The following is a 21,537-nucleotide window of genomic DNA, read 5'->3' as shown; positions in this document are numbered from 1 at the left end:
TGAATAATGAGTAATTATTCTCACTAAAATAACTGGCACTTGTGATGCATATTTTTAAACTCTTGATGTTATATATATATATTAGTTAAACATTTTTATAAACAAAAAAGTTTAGCCGACGCAACACATAATAAGTGAGGAATAATTTATTTTTTATTTAGAGGATTCTGGACTAGAATCCAACAACATTAATCGTTCCCAAGACTTTTTAAATAACCACAATATAATTTTATTGAAATCTGTCACTGGTAGGAAAAAAGGATTGACAAATGACTTGTTTAAATCATCTCTTCCTAGTAAATCTCCAAGCATTTTAAAATGATGGGAAAGTAACTGTTTTATATGTATTTTAATATAACAAGTACTTTCGTCCATCTCTCCAAAATAATTGCAATTTGCCAGGTCACTAACTCCTCTCAGGACCCCTTAATGAAGTACAGTATCAAAGAAACATTTTAAAATAGAGACATTCCACAAAGCTGATTTCATTCCAGCTAGCACTCTTGGCTAGGCTAAAGCTGGAGCAGTACATCTGGGAAAGCAGAGAAAACCGATTGAAAACACTTTGTGCTTTTACAAGCTCTAAAACAGTGTGGTGACTTGTTTTGATGTTTAAAGCACTGCCACGGTATCAGAAAGACAGAGGAAGGTGATCTGAAGCTCAAAAGTCTGATACAATAGTATATGTATATTGAAGATGTAGCAAATAAGGGTAGTAGCATTTAGTGTGCTCGTAACAGACTAAAACTCAGTTACGTGTCACGAGGGGATTGGACCTTCCAAGAGGGAGTGGGCCCAGTTTACCTGCACCATCCTTCTAATGGGACAGGAGAGAAGAACCACTTCAGACAGCAGTAGGGAGCTGGAGAAAGGAAGGGGCAGCTGAGATTGAGTGGAAGATAGTGCCAGAGAGCACTGCTAGAATTTCTAAAGAGCAAAGATTAAGTTTATGATAGGAAAATGAGAACAGGGTGCCTGCAGGACCACCTCAAGACAAGAGGGGTTGCTCCAAGAGGACCTGCCTTGCTACATTATGCAGAAAAAGTAACCTGGAGAATAAACCCTTATTGTACATTGCTAAATTTGTTTTTTTTTTAATCTTTAGTGATTAAAAGCCTTTGTTCCCCTCCTTCCGGCCCTTCAAAAATCCTTAGCATTCCCTGGCCTAGGATTTGTTATGAGGAACTACATACAGGCATCATGTAAATTATCCTACTTGGTTGATCCCATTGTACTTGGTCTGTTCATAGAGGGAAGTTCTAGCAGAATTCTAAAGACAGTTTCAAAATAGGTGTAACAGAAAGGGCCATCTTAAAGTGAGAGGGGTAGATATGATTTGAGGAATGGTTGAAGGGATAACAAAAAGTCAACAGAGTGAGAGGAAGAAGCTATCCAAAAAGGAAAATTTGACTTTTATTTTTCAAATAAAGAGCTTTTCTGGCAAGATGGTGAAAACTGTGGATGGCAATTTCCTCATGAGGATATGTTGTGGGTCTGTGCCTCTGACAAAAAGAGAAACAGAGAATAAAGAAACACTACCAAGAACCACAAGTTCAAAAGTGCCAGAGGGCTGCCAGTTTGGAACTGATCCAGCTTCCAGTGTAAATTAGAACAACCTGATTTATCCTTGGTAGTGATGGCCAACAGGAGGCCACTGCAGCAGCATATAATAACTGAAGCACAAAGTTGCTTCTGCCACATCCAATTCTCCCTGACACAAACCGTACTCCATATTTTGTAGGGAAGCTTTCATGTGAAATCTATCTTATCTGTGTTTGTGGTACCTCATACTCTGGTTTGCTGATAATAAAGACTGGATAAACTATTATGTTAGACATACAAAAATTCTGTTAAGATTATATATTAATGCCCAGTAGTACTATATCAAGAAACTTCTGATAAAACGTAAATATATTCCAGAAACAGCCAAGTTCTATAACAGTCAATCTTATGTTTCTAGCAAGATATAGAGGAAATGTGCCAACTCTTAAAAAAACCCACAACAGGTTAGAAGTGAATTAATCATACAGGGCCTGACCTCCCAACCCTGAATCAGAGTCAAAGGGACTACTCACATAAATATCAATGGGATTAGCCCTTAAACAGTAAATTCTGTCAAGAAGCAAACTGGTTAACACTGTCCCCGGTGCTGCTCTGTGTGGCCACTGGAAACCTACAAGAGAAGCGATATAGCCCCATAGTGCAGTGATTTAAAGAGCTAACTCAGATTAACTTTCTGCTGGTTTTGAAGATACCACATCTGTAGGCAGCTGACTCTTTCTTTAATTAATGTGGGTGTGTTCAGTTAAATTATTTGTTCCCTTGTTTGTATAAGAAAAATGATTGATTAGGGCTGCACTCATCCCTCTCTCTCTCTCTCTCTCTCACACACACACACACAAAACAAAGATATTTGTAAATTTTTTGGGGTGGTGTGGTGATTAATGAAAACACAGAGTAAATATACTTTGAACCCTCATGTTTCTCCGTCAAAGTCAGGAACATCCCCAACTCAGCCACAGAGATCCATCTAATAGAACAAATCCAAATGCTTTCCTGTAAAGAAGACACTAGAGGGAGCTCACATAAATGTAAAAGCTTCTAAGATGTGATAGAAATGTGTTGCCATTGGCTAAAAGGTTAATTAATTGCTTTACAGATGCCAAATATATAAGGTGCACCCAATGGCCCTGTATCTCTCATGCTGCTGAACAACTTTGGCAGATACTGGTGCTCCTTTCATTTCAGTGGAATGCCCATTTAAAGTATTTATAATGCTTTTCAATTCTCTAGCAAATAGGAAACAAGTTTACTCATAAGTTTTACTGAAACGATGGGATATGGAACACAACTGGTTAGCATCCAAGAGTTTATACACAATACAAAATTATATTCTTATTCTTATACACACACACACACATTAAAAACATCTACACATTTTTGTTAACCAGCAATTAATTGTTCTTTATGTATTGTAAGACTAAGCAGAAGTCTCACCCCCATCCTTTTTACAGGTACTTATTTACAACTTGGTAGTCATGTGAGTTCTTCTCACTGAAGAATACCCATGTGAGGAAGGACTGCTCATGCGAGTAAAGGTTTGATCCTTTGTGTTATCTTAGATAATAAACTCCAAAGAATGACATTCCAGTGTTTCAATACCACAGATTCTTCATGGAGTTCAAGTTTGTATTTATGATCGGCAAAGCTTTTTTCCTGGACTTACATTCAGCTTTCACTATTTAACAACATTTTGCTTTTATAGAACACTCTCCATCCCTATATCTCAAAGCACTTTACAATTGAGGATAAATATTGAGACAGATGTGTTAGAGAGCTTATTCCTTCACTCTCCCACTTCCCTGGTCCTTCTCGTATGAACAGAGAGCAACAATACCCGAAGTCCGAAGGTGCAAACAATTCAATGTTTATTGGGGTGAACTTCCAGCAAGCTTAAATACAAGTTCCTTTTTCCTTATTTTCGAATCCCAGCTTACTTCCTGTTTGCCCCTAATTTATATAGTAATATTCTGAGCTATACCTTAACCAATCATTCTACTGAAATTTAACTAACCAATCCTAACATATTGTAACATGATTAGCTAACCAATTATATCCCACCACCTTAATTAGTTTACACCCAGCAAAATTAATTATACAGCAGACAGAAACAATCACAGAACCAGACAGAGACCATGCCAATAAACAATAGCAAAGTGGGAACTATAATGACAAAACAATACAGAAGTGAGGATTTCACAACTACATCTATAAAGACATAAGAGTTTCCCAGCTGTGTCTATTGATAAGTGAGTTCTTACCAGACAGAAAACTATCAACCTCAAATTCCTTTTACATCTTCTAGGCACTTCCCTTTCTCTGGAGGTGATGGGCACTATCAGGACAGGATTGTATTCCTAACAGCCCAATAGCACCTTCTTTCAATGTGACTAGTTTGGAATGTGAGGATGTGACCGGTCGCTTCCCAACTTATGGCTGCCTCTGTTGCTTAGCCAAAGGCCTTAGCCTAAGAACAGGGCCTCAGACTGTCACAGTAAGAGAAAGACCTTACACTGGCAGACAGTGATTTTGATTCTTTCTTTTATACCTCTAACTAGTCAAGTGATAAGAATACACCTAAATTCTTAAAGTACAGGCCTTTACAGACAGGCCTGAATATCTATATCCTAACAAGATGGAGAAATTAAGACAAGAGAGGTTGAATGACTTAGCCTAGGCCACACAGCTGGCCACTGGCAGATCCAAGAATACAACCCAGGTATCCTAAATCCCAGTCTCCTTCACAGTTCATTGGCCTCCATGAGGTGCATCAACAGGGCACTCTCTTGCTTTTTTATTCTCCACCAGGATACTCTTTTTTATGCATTTTTAGTATTTCATTTCTTCTTCTCTCCCTGCAGCTACTACCAGCACCTGATGATGACTATTTACAGCTTTACCATTGTCATTATTTACTCTCTTACATTTTTGTTACAGAATAAGATATAAAGTTATGTATAAACAAATGTCTGCAGCAGTGCTAGAGGATGTTCTGCCATATAATTTAAGAAAAGAGTCACACAACTTTAAAGTTCTTCAGTTCTTTTTGAAAAGAATAGATCAGATTCTCTAGCTTGCGTTCGTCCCTTTGTGTTGCTTTGGATGCCCAAAGGGGAATTCCTCTGATGCATATTGGTTGTGAGCAAGCATAGACTTTTCCTAACAGCCATGCCCAGTAAAAGAGAATGTCCACTATCACATAAATAGAAAAGTAACAGTCATTTTATACTTGCCATATTAAAATGTCTTTAAGCAAATGAAATATTAATTCTGCATTACTAAACCAACAGACTGCTGATCAGTCCTCTTACGATAACTAAGGAAATATCCATACATGTAATCCAATCAACTATGTAATATACTGGATTAGTGACACTCATTAATCTAATATAAATTAGCCTTTCTGATTTTATATACTTACGTTTTTTTCTCTGTTATTTTGGGCTACCCTACAAGGCCAGCAAATCTAGATACTGCCACATGCATTTTAAACTACCATGCATTGTAAAAAGAAAAGGAGTACTTGTGGTACCTTAGAGACTAACAAATTTATTTGAGCATAAGCTTTTGTTAGTCTCTAAGGTGCCGCAAGTACTCCTTTTCTTTTTGTGAATACAGACTAACACGGCTGCTACTCTGAAACCATGCACACTTTGTAATAGGTGTTTTGATTTGGATAATACTGACAGTTTAATGAGTCATTCTTCCAAATAAATAGTAAGGCAATATGCTCCAGTCACTCATGTTTACAATAATTCATACAAGAAAAGGACAACAACTTAATTTTGACATTGTTTCCCAATCCTGGCAACATTTACTCTCAAATCTAAAGGCTGAGATTGTAAGCCTCTGGGGCATAGACTTTTTGTTCTGTTCATATAGCACAATAACACTCTGATCCAAGACTAGGGTTCCTAGGCACTATGGTAATACACATAATAAATCAAATTAATAATAACAATAAATGTAGTATTCAATTATTTTCAATTAAAATCTGCCAGTGGAAGCCAAACTAAGGAAACACTGGTCTATTCATCAGTTTTTCAAGGCTTGTGTAGACTTGCTTTACTTGACCAGCACTATAAGTATAGCCTTGCTGAGCATCTTCCTGAGCAGTCTACTAGATTCATCTTTATAGCAACTTACATATATGTGCTTATTTCTTTTATAACGTTGGCTTCCTGAATCTCCTCTATCCTGTTTGTTCACTTGTCACATTTCTTTATATTGTAGAGAAAGAATTGCTACTCTTATTTGTTGTACAGTGCCTAGTGCTGTAGGATATCTGATTCATGTTTGGGGTCCTTAGGCACTAAAGCAATAGAAATAAATGAAACAATAATCAACTACCTGAAAGGTGGTTCCAAAGAGGATGGATCTAGACTATTCTCAGTGGTAGCAGATGACAGGACAAGGAGTAATGGTCTCAAGTTGCAGTGGGGGAGATTTAGGTTGGATATTAGGAAAAACTTTTTCACTAGGAGGGTGGTGAAACACTAGAATGCGTTACCTAGGGAGGTGGTGGAATCTCCTTCCTTAGAAGTTTTTAAGGTCAGGCTTGACAAAGCCCTGGCTGGGATGATTTAATTGGGCATCGGTCCTGCTTTGAGCAAGGGGTTGGGCTAGATGACTTCCTGAGGTCCCTTCCAACCCTGATATTCTATGATTCTATGAAAGGCACATAAGGGAATTAGATGCACCACTCCAAGTGACCCGCAGTGGGAGTTAGGTACCTAATTTCCTTAGGTAGCTAAGGTAGCTACCCACCCTATTTAATGGTATTTAAGCTATCCGACAAAGATACTCATTATAGTTGAATTTTATGGACAAAATTCTGGCCTCAGATTTACAACTCCTATTTACTTCAAGGGTGTGGGCATACATATTTTAGGGCAAAATCTATCCCTATAATCCCTGTCTGAGTCAGATGTATTTTCTGTATCATATTGTGATCATACAAATGAGTAAGTAACTTTTCTCTGTTAAATACTGTTAATCTCCAGGGCAGGTATACTGCCTAAATGTTTTATTTTTTTTCCCAGTCAGTTGTTTCTGATCTCTTGACAATAAAATTCTCCAAATTTTTCAAAGAATTTACAGGACACAACCACATGGTTCTCTCTATTAAATTTATGAAGGGTGTGTGTGTAAATGTATAAACTGAAGGTAAAAATAGGTCAATAACAGCTGCACTCTAGCAAATCCTTTATATAATTCTGCTTGGGTCTTCACAGCAGTGATAATATATTTCTCGCTTTGCATTCATATTTGCTTTAATAAGAGCCTCTTACTATCATCTGGAGCTAGAATATGAAACAAAGAATAAAGAAATGAGTGACGGAAAGACTGCATCTTAATAAGTGGTTCCCACAATTATTCTTCAAACTGTTCATAAAATTCAGTACATAGTTCACCAGGCTCCTGGGTTCCAATTTTGGAAGACTAACTCTCAGATTATTGAATAAAGAGAACAAATATGTTCAATTTTGTTTCTGGCTCAGTCATCCTAAAAATCTAACAGAAAAATAAATATAGTACTTTGATTATTTTGCTTAACTACATCAATTTATACATTTTTATTTATTTATTTTAAAGATACGACTGACATATCAGAGCACATTCACAAAGGCAGCATTTCTTAGCTCTAGCAGGAATGACTGACTACAAGGATTCCTCATCACATAAGGAAAAAATAATCACACTGATCTTTATATTTACAAATTTCCTTTCACTTGCAGTTTCTTTCCATTATGTAATCCATATGATAAATTCTGCAGACCTAAAGAGGTTTACCAAGTCTCATGAGCCTGAAGAGTTTATCAGCTCTGCAGATCTGAGATACTATTAGCCTTGGTATCTCTGTATGGTCTTAAGGAATTTATGAGCTTCACAGGTTGACAAGTGAGGCCCAACCTTGAAATTGGACTTTGGGGTTTTGGCCAGAAAAACATGTTGATTATCTCCCAAATCCATGAAGTGAAGATCTGTGTCCCTACAGAATTTCTCTCCGTATATGACATGCAGATAGAGACACTGTGGTGTTCATAAACTCTGTGAGGGCCGTCTTCCAGAATAGTCTTTATAGACTCCTCAAAATTTTAATGTCAGGGAAAACACAACATATTGAATAATTTCAGAATTAATCTATGATATCACACTTTCAAAAAATCAGTCAAAAGCACCACTCATCATTTAGAAGGACAGAATAAACTAATTTTAAGAGTTTCTAGGAAAAGATATGAGTTATAATGTTCCTAAAAAGAAAAATCAGGAAATGTTTGCATAAGAACTACCTCTAATGTTTTAAATATTCATATTTGATTAATGTCTCTGCCCAATCATCTTCAAGTTTTAAGGGGGAAAGGGTGCAAATCTATTTACCAGCAGGGATTCAGGTTTAACAGACTTAAAGTTGATTGGTTAAATTTTTGAGAAATTAGAAGGGGTGGGTAGAAATGTCCAAATAGGATTATAACCAAAAATAGTCAGTCTTACTATGGAGACTCCACTGTCTCTTTATAATATGCCCTTAGTTGCACCCTTGAAAGCCTCCCCTGCCATTGCAAGATTAGAAATGGCAGGTTTGTTAAAACCAAGAGAGCCAACTGCTTAGCGATGAGTTTAACACATTCATTTATAATAAACAGAAGGTATGGATTTAGTTCCTATAGCTTAGGGTTAACATTATGTGTGGGGAAAACAAACATTTGATATGAACTATCAAGGTTCTTTCCCCACTCTGAACTCTAGGGTACAGATGTGGGGACCTGCATGAAAACCCCCTAAGCTTATTTTTACCAGTTTAGGTTAAAACTTCCCCAAGGTACAAACTATGTTATCTTTTGCCCTTGGACTTTATTGCTGCCACCACCAAGCCTCTAACAAATATATAACAGGGAAAGAGCCCACTTGGAAAAGTCTTTCCTCCCAAAATCCTCCCAAACCCTACACCCCCTTTCCTGGGGAAGGCTTGATAAAAATCCTCACCAATTTGCATAGATGAACACAGACCCAAACCCTTGGATCGTAAGAACAAGGAAAAAGCAATCAGGTTCTTAAAAGAAGAATTTTAATTGAAGAAAAAGTAAAAGAATCACCTCTGTAAAATCAGGATGGTAAATACCTTACAAGGTAATCAGATTCAAAACATAGAGAATCCCTCTAGGCAAAACCTTAAGTTACAAAAAGGACACAAAAACAGGAATATACATTCCCTTCAGCACAGTTTATTTTATCAGCCATTTAAACAAAACAGAATCTAACGCATATCTAGCTAGATTACTTACTAAATTCTAAGACTCTATTCCTTTTCTGTTCCCGGCAAAAGCCTCACACAGACAGAGAAAACCTTGTTTCTCCCCCCGCTCCAGCTTTTAAAGTATCTTGTTTCCTCATTGGTCATTTTGGTCAGGTGCCAGCGAGGTTATCCTAGCTTCTTAACCCTTTACAGGTGAAAGGGTTTTTCCTCTGGCCAGGAGGGATTTTAAAGGTCTTTACCCTTCCCTTTATATTTATGACATGAGCATAAAATTATACTGGTAAAAAAGGGAATAGCATAGATCAAAACAGTGATGGCATCCCACTGTCTCTGTTTATATTCCAAATGCCAAGTATTTTAATTGGAAGATTTAGGCTTGGATTACCAGAAGCTTTAGCCTGCTGCTTTACTGAAATCATCCCCTGATAAACAATGAGGTCACTACTAAGCAGGTCTAAATTAAGCACATGAAGAGGCCTTTTCTAGGTTGTTTTTTTCAGTATGAAAATCCCATGCTCTGCCATGCTTGTTCCATGTCATCTAAAGTATTTGTATGATACTTGGTTTTCTGCTATTATCATTGCAAGAAGAGCAACACATTGATTAAATATCAGTTTATTATTCAGAGGATTTTCTATTGATTTTTTTTAAGGGTTACAGAAATGTATCTTTGGTTACATACATGTGAATTTGTTAATAATAATCCAGCAATGTTCTTTTCCATGGAAGCCTCCTAATCTGGTACTCATATTTTCTGCTTTTACTGAGTTATAGTAACAGTGTAACAGGTATTATTTTTAACTCCTATTTCTGAGATAGCTCAATATTCCTTTTCACCATTGGTTTGATAGAACTTGAAATGGTAGACTTGGCAGACAAGACTTTCAGAAGTACCATAAGTAGTGATTTTGCTGCTTCAGCTGCGTGCCCAAATTGAGGCAATTTTAAAAGGCATTGAAAATCAGGCCCCTTTCAATTGTTGTTAGTTGGGCACCCAATAACTGGGACATACAAAATCACTACTTTAAAATCTTGTGCTATTGTAAACAACAACAGCGGCCCAGATCCTTCCCTCCAAACAAGGACCAGGGCCCCATTGTGCTAGCATCTGTAATAGAAGAGGAAGAGGATGTCATAACAGTAAAATGAACATGCCATGCATTATCACTCATCTCAACCTTTAGAAACAATTCTCATGTTTGTCTGAAACTATAGATTATTTGAATATAAAGCACTTACACAGATTTCTATGTATATAAAACATTTCAGAGGCTAGAGTATCAAAGACTGGCTACAAATAATGTCAGGTTGCAAGAGAGTCCGAGAGCATGGGATAGTCCTTCCTGAAGCTATTTGTTGGGGGGACACAGGAGCGGGAACCAGTTGTGCATGAGGAGAAAAAGGGTCAGATTGGCAGACAAGAGGAAGAACTGGTTTAGGCGAGGGGTTCCCGCAGGCACTGAGTTTGTGGGTCCAGGGATCCCGGAGTAGACAACTTTTGGGAAATGAGGTGAGCCTTCATGGGCAGAACTTCCCAGAATGACTTCCAGAGGTGGTGAGCAGCAAGGTCTGGAGTCATATGTCAACAACAGGAACTAATAACTCTGATTACAGATGCAGCCAGACAGTTTTAGATCCTGGAAATTTAATCTTCATCAATTTCATGATTAAGTCAAGTGTTGTTTACTCCAATCACAGGAAGTTTGTTCTCGTAAACATTTGATTGCAGTTTGGTTGTTTCATTTCTGTAGTTATGATTTTTTCATCTGTACAAAAACAAACAAAATTATAATTCTGTACTACAATAAAGCCCTTATCTTATACACGAATGTGTGTTATAGTCCAGTTGAAGGTTAAACATCCAAAGCATCAACCAGCAAGATACAACAGAAAGCTGACTTTTGAAAATAATGTCTGTTAAAAAATCAGTTGCCTTTGGTACTTTAAGCCCATTAGTCTGACTGCCATTAGGAGAGAAAACTTTTGCACTGAATGCCAAATAAGTAATTTTAGCTCTAAGAGGAGCAGAACTGTTGATGCAGTAGAATATCTTGCTTTTCAGGACTAGTATTTTGCATGCTTCTACATGAAAATAAATTTTAAAAAATTAAACAGTGGGGGTATGGAAGGAAAGAAAGCCATCTTCATGAAGCCTGCAGGCTTTTCTAATTGTTATGCACTCTAATAATGAATGCAAAAGTAATTAATATAGCTGCAGGCACCACAATTTCTGAATGCATAACAAAGCACTGAGATTCCATAATGAATTATAAATGGGATATATTTTTTTCTCTTCTGAAGTTAGATTTTTATTCTTGCTGTTGAGAATTTACTTTATTAACAGTTCCAGCAGAAGGTACATTATAGGCATTATGTGCCCATCAAATATACAACCCTTCTGTTTTAGCCTGGTATTTATTGTTTTAAAAAGATGTTGCTGAGTACAAAGGATGGAATAGTTCGATCATTAAACACCACACAACTTATTGCAGAGGATCTGTATGGCATTTTTCAGCCACTGCTTTGTCAGAGTTGTAAAAGTATATGATCATAATATGTAAAAATCTGTTTACATGTGTCATTTGCTGTGCTCATTGAAGTCCAGAGAACAACATACAGTACATACCTCACTCCATACCCAAAGGAGTGCTCTGAGATCCCCCGGAAGCACCAAGTATAACCTCATTATTCTTTTCAGTATTCTTCCTCCTTTGCTCCCAAAGGCACTCCATTGAATTTTCCTTGTCTTGAAGTGGAGGAGGCATCTTTTAATTAACTCACCTGTATGTGAGGCAACACATTCTTTCCCTTCAATGTGCCGAACTTTTATAACACGTGTGTTGACATTGTTGGCCTAGGCTATTATGGGCTATAAACAAGGGCAAAAAGTGATGCTATGAACTGTAGGAATAAGACACTTAAATGTCCTGCAGTTGAATTGTAAATGTTCCACTCTGTTACTTTTTATTCCTTTTTTCATCACACACTATTGTTTAAAAGGAAATTTATTTTTGCAGTTTGCTGAAGTATTTAGTGTATACATGTGTTTGGTTTGGTTTGGCTTGTTTACGAAACTATGAGTCTGCTGGTTGTTAGGTTTGAAGAATTAAAATGATACATGCAAACTTTGCAAGGAGATTTTCAGTGACACCATAGACTTATTATTTCCTCCAATATATTTATATTTATATTTATAATTAGGGCTGTCAAGGGATAAAAAAATTAATTGCGATTAATCGCACAATTAATTTTTTTAATTGCGCAATTAATCACACCGTTAAATAATAATAGAATACCATTTATTTAAATATTTTTGAGGTTTTCTACTTTTTCAACTTGATTTAAATTACAACACAGAATAAAAAGTGTACAGGGCTCACTTTCTATTTATTTTTTATGACAAATATTTACTGTAAAAAACCAAAATAGTATTTTTCAATTCACTTAATACAAGAACTATAGTGCAATCTCTTTATCATGAAAGTTAAAATTACAAATATAGAATTATGTACAAAAATAATTGCTTTATTCAAAAATAAAACAATGTAAAACGTTAGAGCCTACACATCTGCTCAATCCTACTTCACCGAATCACTCAGACATACAAGTTGGGTTACAATTTGCAGGAGATAATGCTGGCTGCTTCTTGTTTACATCACCTGAAAATGAGAACAGGCATTTGAATGGCACTGTTGCAGCTGACGTCACAAGATATTTACGTGCCAGATGCGCTAAAGATTCATATGTCCCTTTTATGGTTCAACCACCATTCCAGAGGACATGCGTCAATGCTGATGACGGGTTCTGCTCAATAATGATCCAAAGCAGAGTGGACTGACACATGCTCATTTTCATCATTTGAGTCAGATGCCACCAGCAGAAGGTTGATTTTATTTTTTGGTGGTTTGGGTTTTGTAGTTTCCACATTGAGTATTGCTCTTTTAAGACTTCTGAAAGTGTGCTCCACTCCCCGTCCCTCTCAGATTTTGGACAGCACTTCAGATTCTTAAACCTTGAGTCGAGTGCTGTAGCTATTTTTAGAAATCTCACATTGGTACCTTCTTTGCATTTTGTCAAATCTTCTGTGAAAGTATTCTTAAAATGAACAACATGTGGTGCAGTCTTGGATGATGACCTATAACAAATAATATATGGCAGAATGTGGGTAAAACAGAACAGGAGACATAGAATTCTGTCCCAAGGAGTTAAGTCACAAATTTAATTAACACATTTTTTTTTAAACCAGCACATCAGCATGGAAGCATGTCCTCTGGAATGGTGCCAAAGCATGAAGGGGCATACAAATGTTTAACATATCTGGTATGTAAATACCTTGCAACGCTGGCTACAAAAGTGCCATGCAAATACCTGTTCTCACTTTCAGATGGCATTGTAAATAAGAAGCAGGCAGCATTATCTCCCGTAAATGTAAACAAACTTGTTTGTCTTAGTGATTGGCTAAACAAGAAGTAGGACTGAGTGGACTTGTAGGTGCTAAAGTTTTACATTTGTTTTGTTTTTGTGTGCAGCTATGTAACAAAAAATCTACATTTGTAAGTTACACTTTCACAATAAAGAGATTGCTTTTGAGGTGAATTGAAAAATACTTCTTTTATCATTTTTACAGTGAAAATATTTGTAATCAATAATAATAATATAAAGTCAGCACTGTACATGTTGTATTCTGTGTTGTAATAGAAATCAATATATTTGAAAATGTAGAATACATCTAAAATATTTAATACATTTTAACTGATATTGTATTGTTTAACAGTGCGATTTATTGCAATTAATTTTTTTGAGTTAATGGTGTGAGTTAACTGCAATTAATCGACAGCCCTATTTATAATATGCTGAATGCAGAGCTGTTCATCATGAAGGGTCACTAAGCACTTTACAGAATTAATAAAATATGTTGTGCTATCTCTACAGTGTAAGTGCTCAGCTTGGAATTTGGCTAGGACAGTAATGTACCTACTCTTACAAAATGTACTGAAAAGGGGTTTAATGAATATAAACTGTCACTGTGTTATGGTACAAATCAGGGAGTCTCAAAACTATAGCTATGCTGTACTTTTGTGGGTGTGGATGAAAGTCCCAAATCTTATATAGAATATGCATTTTAAACTCCTCAAAAATATTATACCATCAATAAGTCCCTTTGCCAGGGAAAAAAAGAATGCCTTTCCTGACAAAAACCCTACAGGGGAAATCATGCTCCTGGGAAATTCAGGCTCTATCTATTGTGGAGCCTTTACAATTGCAAGCAGAACCAATATAGCCCAGAGGTGAACTAAGCCTGAGGATGTGGAGAACTAAACTGAGGATGTGGAAAAAGCTAATGTACTCAATGCTTTTTTTGCCTCTGTCTTCACGAACTAGGTCAGCTCCCAGACTACTGCACTGTGCAGCACAGCATGGGGAGGAGGTGACCAGCCCTCTGTGGAGAAAGAAGTGGTTAGGGACTATTTTGAAAAGCTGGATGAGCACAAGTCCATGGGGCCAGATGAGCTGCATCCAAGAGTGCTAAAGGAGTTGGCGGATGTGATTGCTGAGCCATTGGCCATTATCTTTGAAAACTCATGGCAATCAGGGGAAGTCCTGGACGACTGGAAAAAGGCTAATGTAGTGCCCATCTTTAAAAAAGGGAAGGAGGAGGATCCTGGGAACTACAGGCCAGTCAGCCTCACCTGGGTCCCTGGAAAAATCATGGAGCAGGTCCTCAAGGAATCAATTCTGAAGCACTTAGAGGAGAGGAAAGTGATCAGGAACAGTCAGCATGGATTCACCAAGGGCAAGTTATGCCTCACTAATCTAATTGCCTTCTATGATGAGATAACTGGCTCTGTGGATGAGAGGAAAGCGGTGGACGTGTTGTTCCTTGACTTTAGCAAAGCTTTTGACACGGTCTCCCGCAGTATTCTTGCCAGCAAGTTAAAGAAGTATGGGCTAGATGAATGGACTATAAGGTGGATAGAAAGTTGGCTAGGTTGTCGGGCTCAATGGGTAGTGATCAATGGCTCCATGTCTAGTTGGCAGCCGGTGTCAAGTGGAGTGCCCCAAGGGTCAGTCCTGGGGCCGGTTTTGTTCAATATCTTCATAAATGATCTGGAGGATGGTGTGGATTGCACCCTCAGCAAGTTTGCAGATGACACTAAACTGGGAGGAGAAGTAGATACGCTGGGGGGTAGGGATAGGATACAGAGGGCCCTAGACAAATTAGAGGATTGGGCCAAAAGAAATCTGATGAGGTTCAACAAGGACAAGTGCAGAGTCCTGCACTTAGGACGGAAGGATCCCATGCACCGCTACAGACTAAGGACCAAATGGCTCAGCAGCAGTTCTGCAGAAAAGGACCTAGGGGTTACAGTGGACGAGAAGCTGGATATGAGTCAACAGTGTGCCCTTGTTGCCAAGAAGGCCAATGGCATTTTGGGATGTATATGTAGGGGCATTGCCAGCAGATTGAGGGATGTGATCGTTCCCCTCTATTCGACATTGGTGAGGCCTCATCTGGAGTACTGTGTCCAGTTTTGGGCCCCACACTACAAGAAGGATGTGGAAAAATTGGAAAGCGTCCAGCGGAGGGCAACAAAAATGTTTAGGGGACTGGAACACATGACTTAATGAGGAGAGGCTGAGGGAACTGGGATTGTTTAGTCTGCAGAAGAGAAGAATGAGGGGGGATTTGATAGCTGCTTTCAACTACCTGAAAGGGGGTTCCAAAGAGGATGGATCTAGACTGTTCTCAGTAGTAGCTGATGACAGAACAAGGAGTAATGGTTTCAAGTTGCAGTGGGGGGGTTTAGGTTGGATATTAGGAAAAACGTTTTCACTAGGAGGGTGGTGAAACACTGGAATGCGTTACCTAGGGAGGTGCTGGAATCTCCTCCCTTAGATATTTTTAAGGCTTGACAAAGCCCTGGCTGGGATGATTTAGTTGGGGATTGGTCCTGCTTTGAGCAGGGGGTTGGACTAGATGACATCCTGAGGTCCCTTCCAACCCTGATATTCTATGATTCTATGATTCTAAGCCATCCTGTTACATCAGCCCCAGTTAGGCACTGCAAGATCCATTATAAAATTGGACCCAGCTGCCCTTTAACCTCCTTTAATTCCTGTGTGGCTCTGTCACAATCCTGGCCTCAGCTTTATACTGCATCCCAAATATGATATCTCCAGTGTGATATTCCACAAAAACCCAGTGCTGGAGCACTGATTTAATACTGACAAAGAAGAGAGAGTGCTGCCGACTGAAACACTAAAGCTGCTTCCTACACCACTCAGGTGTTTCTTGGAGGTTTCCCATCCAACTAGTGACCTGGTCTAACAATATTTACTGTGTCAATTCTCCCATATCTATACATATTTTGGTGATATTATGTTTATTATGGAAGGTTTTTCAGATGATGTACTTAATAGTCATTGGGCCAGAGAAACAGAAAGGATGAATCAACAGCCCAATTATGGTTTCTCACCTGAACTGTGAGAAACCAAGTTCAAGTCCCTGTTCCAATGGCTATTTAGTTTTACCAAGTGGAACAACTTCAGTAGGAGAGATTGAGAACAAGCCACTCAGAATAGCTAAAAAGAAAAGGAGTACTTGTGGCTCCTTAGAGACTAACAAATAGCCAATAACCCAGTGGTTAGGACACTCACCTGAAAGGTAAGAGACAAGTTTTCTAATCCCTCCTCCACATCAGGCAGAGGGGAGATTTGAATCTGAGCTTCCTCTATCCTTTGTGAGTGCTCTAGCCTTTGGGATCCTGCATAACAGGGGGAGGGCACTTCTCCCTCCATTTTTCCCAAGATTAGGCTTTAGTGCCTAATTCCAGGAAAGGGTCTTGGCTGTAAATCCTGAGCAGAGGGAGGTCCACCCCACCCGTAAAGGGGTGGAAACTAGGGCACCTCTGTCTTTGGCACTTCCTAGTTTAGGTGACTCCCTGTTGAACTTGCTGGCTTTAGTGTATGCTATTCTGAAGCACTAACTGTCTCCATGTTTTGCACAGGGAGCCTGGGTGCCTAGCTAGATGATCACAGTAGTCTCTTCTGGCCTTGGACCTACGAACTCAGGTCTTTGGATTCCACTAGGTGGCAGGGTGTCTAAACATTGTCATACACATTGTAAAGAGAGTGGTCACTTTGGATGGGCTATTACCAGCAGGAGAGTGAGTTTGTGTGTGCGGGGGCACAGGGTGAGAAAACCTGGATTTGTGCTGGAAATGGCCCAACTTGATTATCATACACATTGTAAGGAGAGTGATCACTTTAGATAAGCTATTACCAGCAGGAGAGTGGGGTGGGAGGAGGTATTGTTTCATGGTCTCTGTGTATATAATGTCGTCTGCAGTTTCCAAAGTAAGCATCCGATGAAGTGAGCTGTAGCTCACCAAAGCTTACGCTCAAATAAATTGGTTAGTCTCTAAGGTGCCACAAGTCCTCCTTTTCTTTTTGCGAATACAGACTAACACGGCTGTTACTCTGAAACCTAAACATTAAATGCTGCAACAGTGAGCCTAGCCCCAAGTTTAAATGTGTTATGGGCCCATTCATTTTAATTAGGATTTACACAATATCTCATGTGCTATCAGCCATCAGTAACGCATGAGTACAAATAATTTGTTTTATTTTATAGAAGAGGCTAGCAAGCGCTGCTGATAGCTTAGTTTATAATCAGGGTCTGGCTTTTCATTTCTGAACTAAATGGATAGATTCAAATTTGACTTCCTCTGTTAACTAGTGGGTAGTAATCTGTAATTCAACACACAGTATTTTGGTGTGCTAGTTTGTGAGAGTGGAAATTAAATTATCTCCTTTCTCTCCATTGAAATGCCAGCCCCTCAGTGCATTCCACATGTGGCAGCTCTCCCACCAGTAGAAGTATATTCTTTTCAATTTGCTCATAAAATTTCTTCATAAACTTATGTTGTTTGAAAATGACCATCATGAGATATGGATGTAATAATTATATTGTCTTGTAACACACTACTGAACAAGTCAGCATATCTGTAAAAGTTAATTGGATATGGGGGAATAGTATATTTTGTAGCATATTTATTAATTTGATGTAAACATCTACCTATTATCTCTTCTCTAAATATTTTCTACTTGATTTATTTTGTCTAACTTTTAGATAACACTGCTGTTTAGTCTGAGAAAGCCATCTGGGAACAACAACCCGATTGCCACAAAAGCATTCGTTTAGCTGATGTATCTCTTTAATGAAAACTAAAAATGATCTAGCTTGGGTGTGTAGGACTACTGATATATGCTGTTGATAAGTTCATGGGCTGTAGTTTAAAACTAGTACTTGATGTTTTTGAGATTCCTTATTTCCCAATCAGAAAAACACTGATTCTTGTTCTTCATTTGTTTTATATAATTAAATGAGACTTCACATTTTGGCATAAGCAGATGCTCATATGCATTTTTCCTGCCTGCATGTTGCCAGAATGTTTTTTTAGGATACCTGCCACAGTTGAGCAACTCCCGTAACGTAATGTATCTGGCACAGTTTCCAAAAATTTAAAAATGCCAGGCTAACTTAGTGAAATGTAAATTTAAAATAAAGGACTTAATTAATCATTATCTATTCTTCTGTTAAAGGGAGGATACAGGTTAGCAACAGATTTTTTTCTTAGTATATTTCTTGACCTAATAATGAAGAGTTTATAACAAATCAGAAAGATGATGTTTTCTTTTGTGGAGTGAACAGTTGTCAGTCTTTAAATGTAATACAATAGCTTTCAGTTTTCCTACATTTGTCTTCATTTTTACTAATGAAAAAAAAACAAAGCAAATTCAGATAATCAAGTTTCACAAAAAGACCTTCAAATGCATTTAATTTGAGTTATGAAAGGGGAGATGAAAAAATGTGAGACACTTATTTGTAGGTGAAATTCCAGCTGACTGCATGCTGCACTTACTCTAGGCTGTGTACAATAGCTTGTGTAATCCATGTTTGTGTTTGCATTTTAAAGACCTAACACTCTTCTGGAGATCCTCTTCAGATCTGAATGAAACTAGCGGGTTTCACCAGCTTGATATACAGTTAAGAATTCAAGTGTTTTCATTAAATCATGTATTAATTAGTATGTGTTCTGCATCTCAATCCTGCCTCTGTTAAACTGTCTTCAAATCTTCCTTCTTTCTCAGAAGTTCAGATAGAATCAGGCCTTATGAGCTTTTTCTGATCTCACACTCAGCAATAAGAATAAAGCTAGTCTGCAGGAGACAGAACTTTCCCCAAAGGGAGTCTGAGATGGTGGAAAGAACACCCTCAGGAGCATCACAAATCTTCCAACTTTCTGCTCCAAGTGCAAGGCATATTTCTTTGCCCTTGTCTTCTCTATCTTTAACATACAGCATCAGGTATATTTATATGGAATGGGAAAAACCCAAAACTAAACTATCCAAACAAGACACTCCACTGCACATGCGTCTCCTTTTGGAGAGAGGATTAAAGAACGAACAACACATGCCAGATGTGTAGTCATGTTGCTTAAAGAGGGCCGGTTCCAGGCACCAGCGTTCCAAGCAGGTGCTTGGGGCTGCAGTTAGAAAGGGGCAGCAGTGTTTCCGCGGCGGTGGCAATTTGGCGGCAGGTCCTCTGTTCCACCGGCTGCAGCAGCAAATCGGCAGCAGCTTCTCCCTTTTGCTGTCCGCGGTGGCAGTTTTTTTTCACTGCTTGGGGTGGCAAAAACTGTAGAGCCGGCCCTGTGCTTAAAGCACTACTGAAAGGAGCTTAATATTATGGTGCTGGCATGATATGGGGACCTAGAACAGAACCCTGGTTTTATTGCATTGACTTCAGTGGCATTCCTCCTGATTTATACCACTGTCAGATCAGAATTAGGAACATGCTGTCTCACTTCTCTCAGAATTTTAGGTAACTTTCCAGAATTTGTCAAATTTAGCATCACTTAAAGGCCATACAACACTCAGTCCTGCTCTTCAGTGATGTCAACGTTTTTGAAAGCTTGTTGATGGAAAACAATTTGAGTGCATTCTATCTGCCAATTCAAACAGCCTTAACACATGAAGCCACTAAATAATGAATTATATTCTGTGTTATCTTCAGAATTTTCACTGACACAAAAGAGCCACAATGAGTAAATTAAGATACTTTCTTTTGTTGCAGTGGCAAATGAACTGCTTGGTTTGGTTCTGAGAAGCTGTTATTGACTCAGTGGTGCAGAATTACCGTGCCCCTCCCACAGCTGTCCTGCAGACAAACTGAAAATATAAGACCAACAATATTCAGTATTCTTTCTCTTTTGTTTATGTATTTGTCTGTACATATATTGAAACCCACAAAAGCATAGGCAAACCCATACCACATCAGACCAGCAAAAGTTCAAACATCAAGACAAAATAGCAAATAAAGTAATCATTACACATAGGCTGCTGACCTATATGGGAACTGTTCAGTTTTAGAGAGTAGAGGAAGACGACGTACTGTACCTGAACAATGAATTCATGCCATTGCTTCTGATGCTGCCAGCTCTCCTGCTTAGAGCAGCTGCTAGGGTACTTCAGATACCTCTGTGGTTGGTGCCACTTCATACTGTCTCACAGCAGGCTCCTGGATCTTCAGAAGCCAAAGTGAGGAAAATCAATCTCACCTCCCAGTAGTCAGAATTACTGGAGCAGAAAGTGATTAAGTTCCATCTGCTGCTTTGTGATGTGACTGGCATCTTCAAGGGACACTGGGGTAAGAAAACAGACATACATTTTCTACATAACTCTCTCGTGCTGCATCATTGATTCAGTTTATATTGGCTCCAATATAGACAATGGAATTTAATCATGTGCCTAAGTTCTTTCTTTAGTCGGTATGGGCTGATGAATCAGGGCTTCAGTAAGGGAATGGAGATATTGGTGGAGGAAGAGGGGAGTTATTTTGTATAGACATCATCCAATATTTGTTTCTGTGCACCTGCTGAAGCTTTACTTAAAAGAAAGAAACAAAACTATGAATCACACATTCAGTGTGTGTTGTGTTAGTGATTTCCCTTTCCTGTCTTCCATCCTTTCGGATTTTCACTCTTTCTGTTTCTCAAATAATGGAGTAGAGACCAAAAGCATGGTAGAATACTTCAAGTGATATATACACCCATACACACATAAAGGTTCTGATTTTCCACTTAGTTTTGTCGCTGGTACCAGTGAATTCTTACACTGGTGTAGTTCCACTGAAATCAGAGAGTCACACTGGTATATAATGGATATAGTGCAGTGCAGTGGGGAATCAGGTATAACATGTGTTTTAACTATTTACCTGAGACTTCTCAAAATAGATTACAGGGAATATCATGAAATACCAGTCTTAATATTTATAGATTCATAGATTGCAAGCCTGAAGGAACCATTGTGATCATGTAGTCTTGTAGCGAGGTGGAGTGTCTTCCCTCTGATGTAGACAGGGAGGACCCACTCCCAATCCCCTGGTGGGCAGATGGACTGGTGGAGTAGGGTGGGCACGGGTCCCCCTTCCCCCTGCTGCCAACCCCACCCCTGGGGTGGCAGCCTACTCACCGTGGTCCACACGGCCTGCGTTTGTTTGCTGTCTGCTCCAGCCAGGGAGCTGGGCCACAGATTTCTTTTGCTCTGCCCTGCCCAGAGGGCTGAGCCTGACTGTTCTAATTCCTTGTTGATCAGCTTTCAGTGATTAGGTGGTGTACTAAGGCCTCCCTCTGATGCAAACAGAGAGGAACCAC

General features: G+C 38.7%; 1 long non-coding RNA gene across 3 annotated transcripts in view; it reads right to left on the bottom strand.

Moving 5' to 3' along the window:
- The window catches only part of LOC140910493 (uncharacterized), a 66,434-nt gene extending 45,820 nt beyond the window's left edge, over window positions 1-20,614 (bottom strand). For all 3 annotated transcript variants that reach the window (XR_012158607.2, XR_012158608.2, XR_012158606.1), the window contains exons 1-2: window positions 20,282-20,614; window positions 8,847-10,584 (exon numbers count right to left, since the gene is read on the bottom strand). This is a non-coding gene — a long non-coding RNA (uncharacterized LOC140910493). The remainder of the gene's footprint in view (window positions 1-8,846; window positions 10,585-20,281) is intronic.
- Window positions 20,615-21,537: the final 923 nt, after the last annotated feature.

This window comes from Lepidochelys kempii, chromosome 4 (assembly GCF_965140285.1).
Source record: "Lepidochelys kempii isolate rLepKem1 chromosome 4, rLepKem1.hap1, whole genome shotgun sequence".
Taxonomy (NCBI): Eukaryota; Metazoa; Chordata; order Testudines; family Cheloniidae; genus Lepidochelys; species Lepidochelys kempii.
Note: the sequence above shows the minus strand (reverse complement) of the source record. Positions and strands in the feature narration are given on the sequence as shown.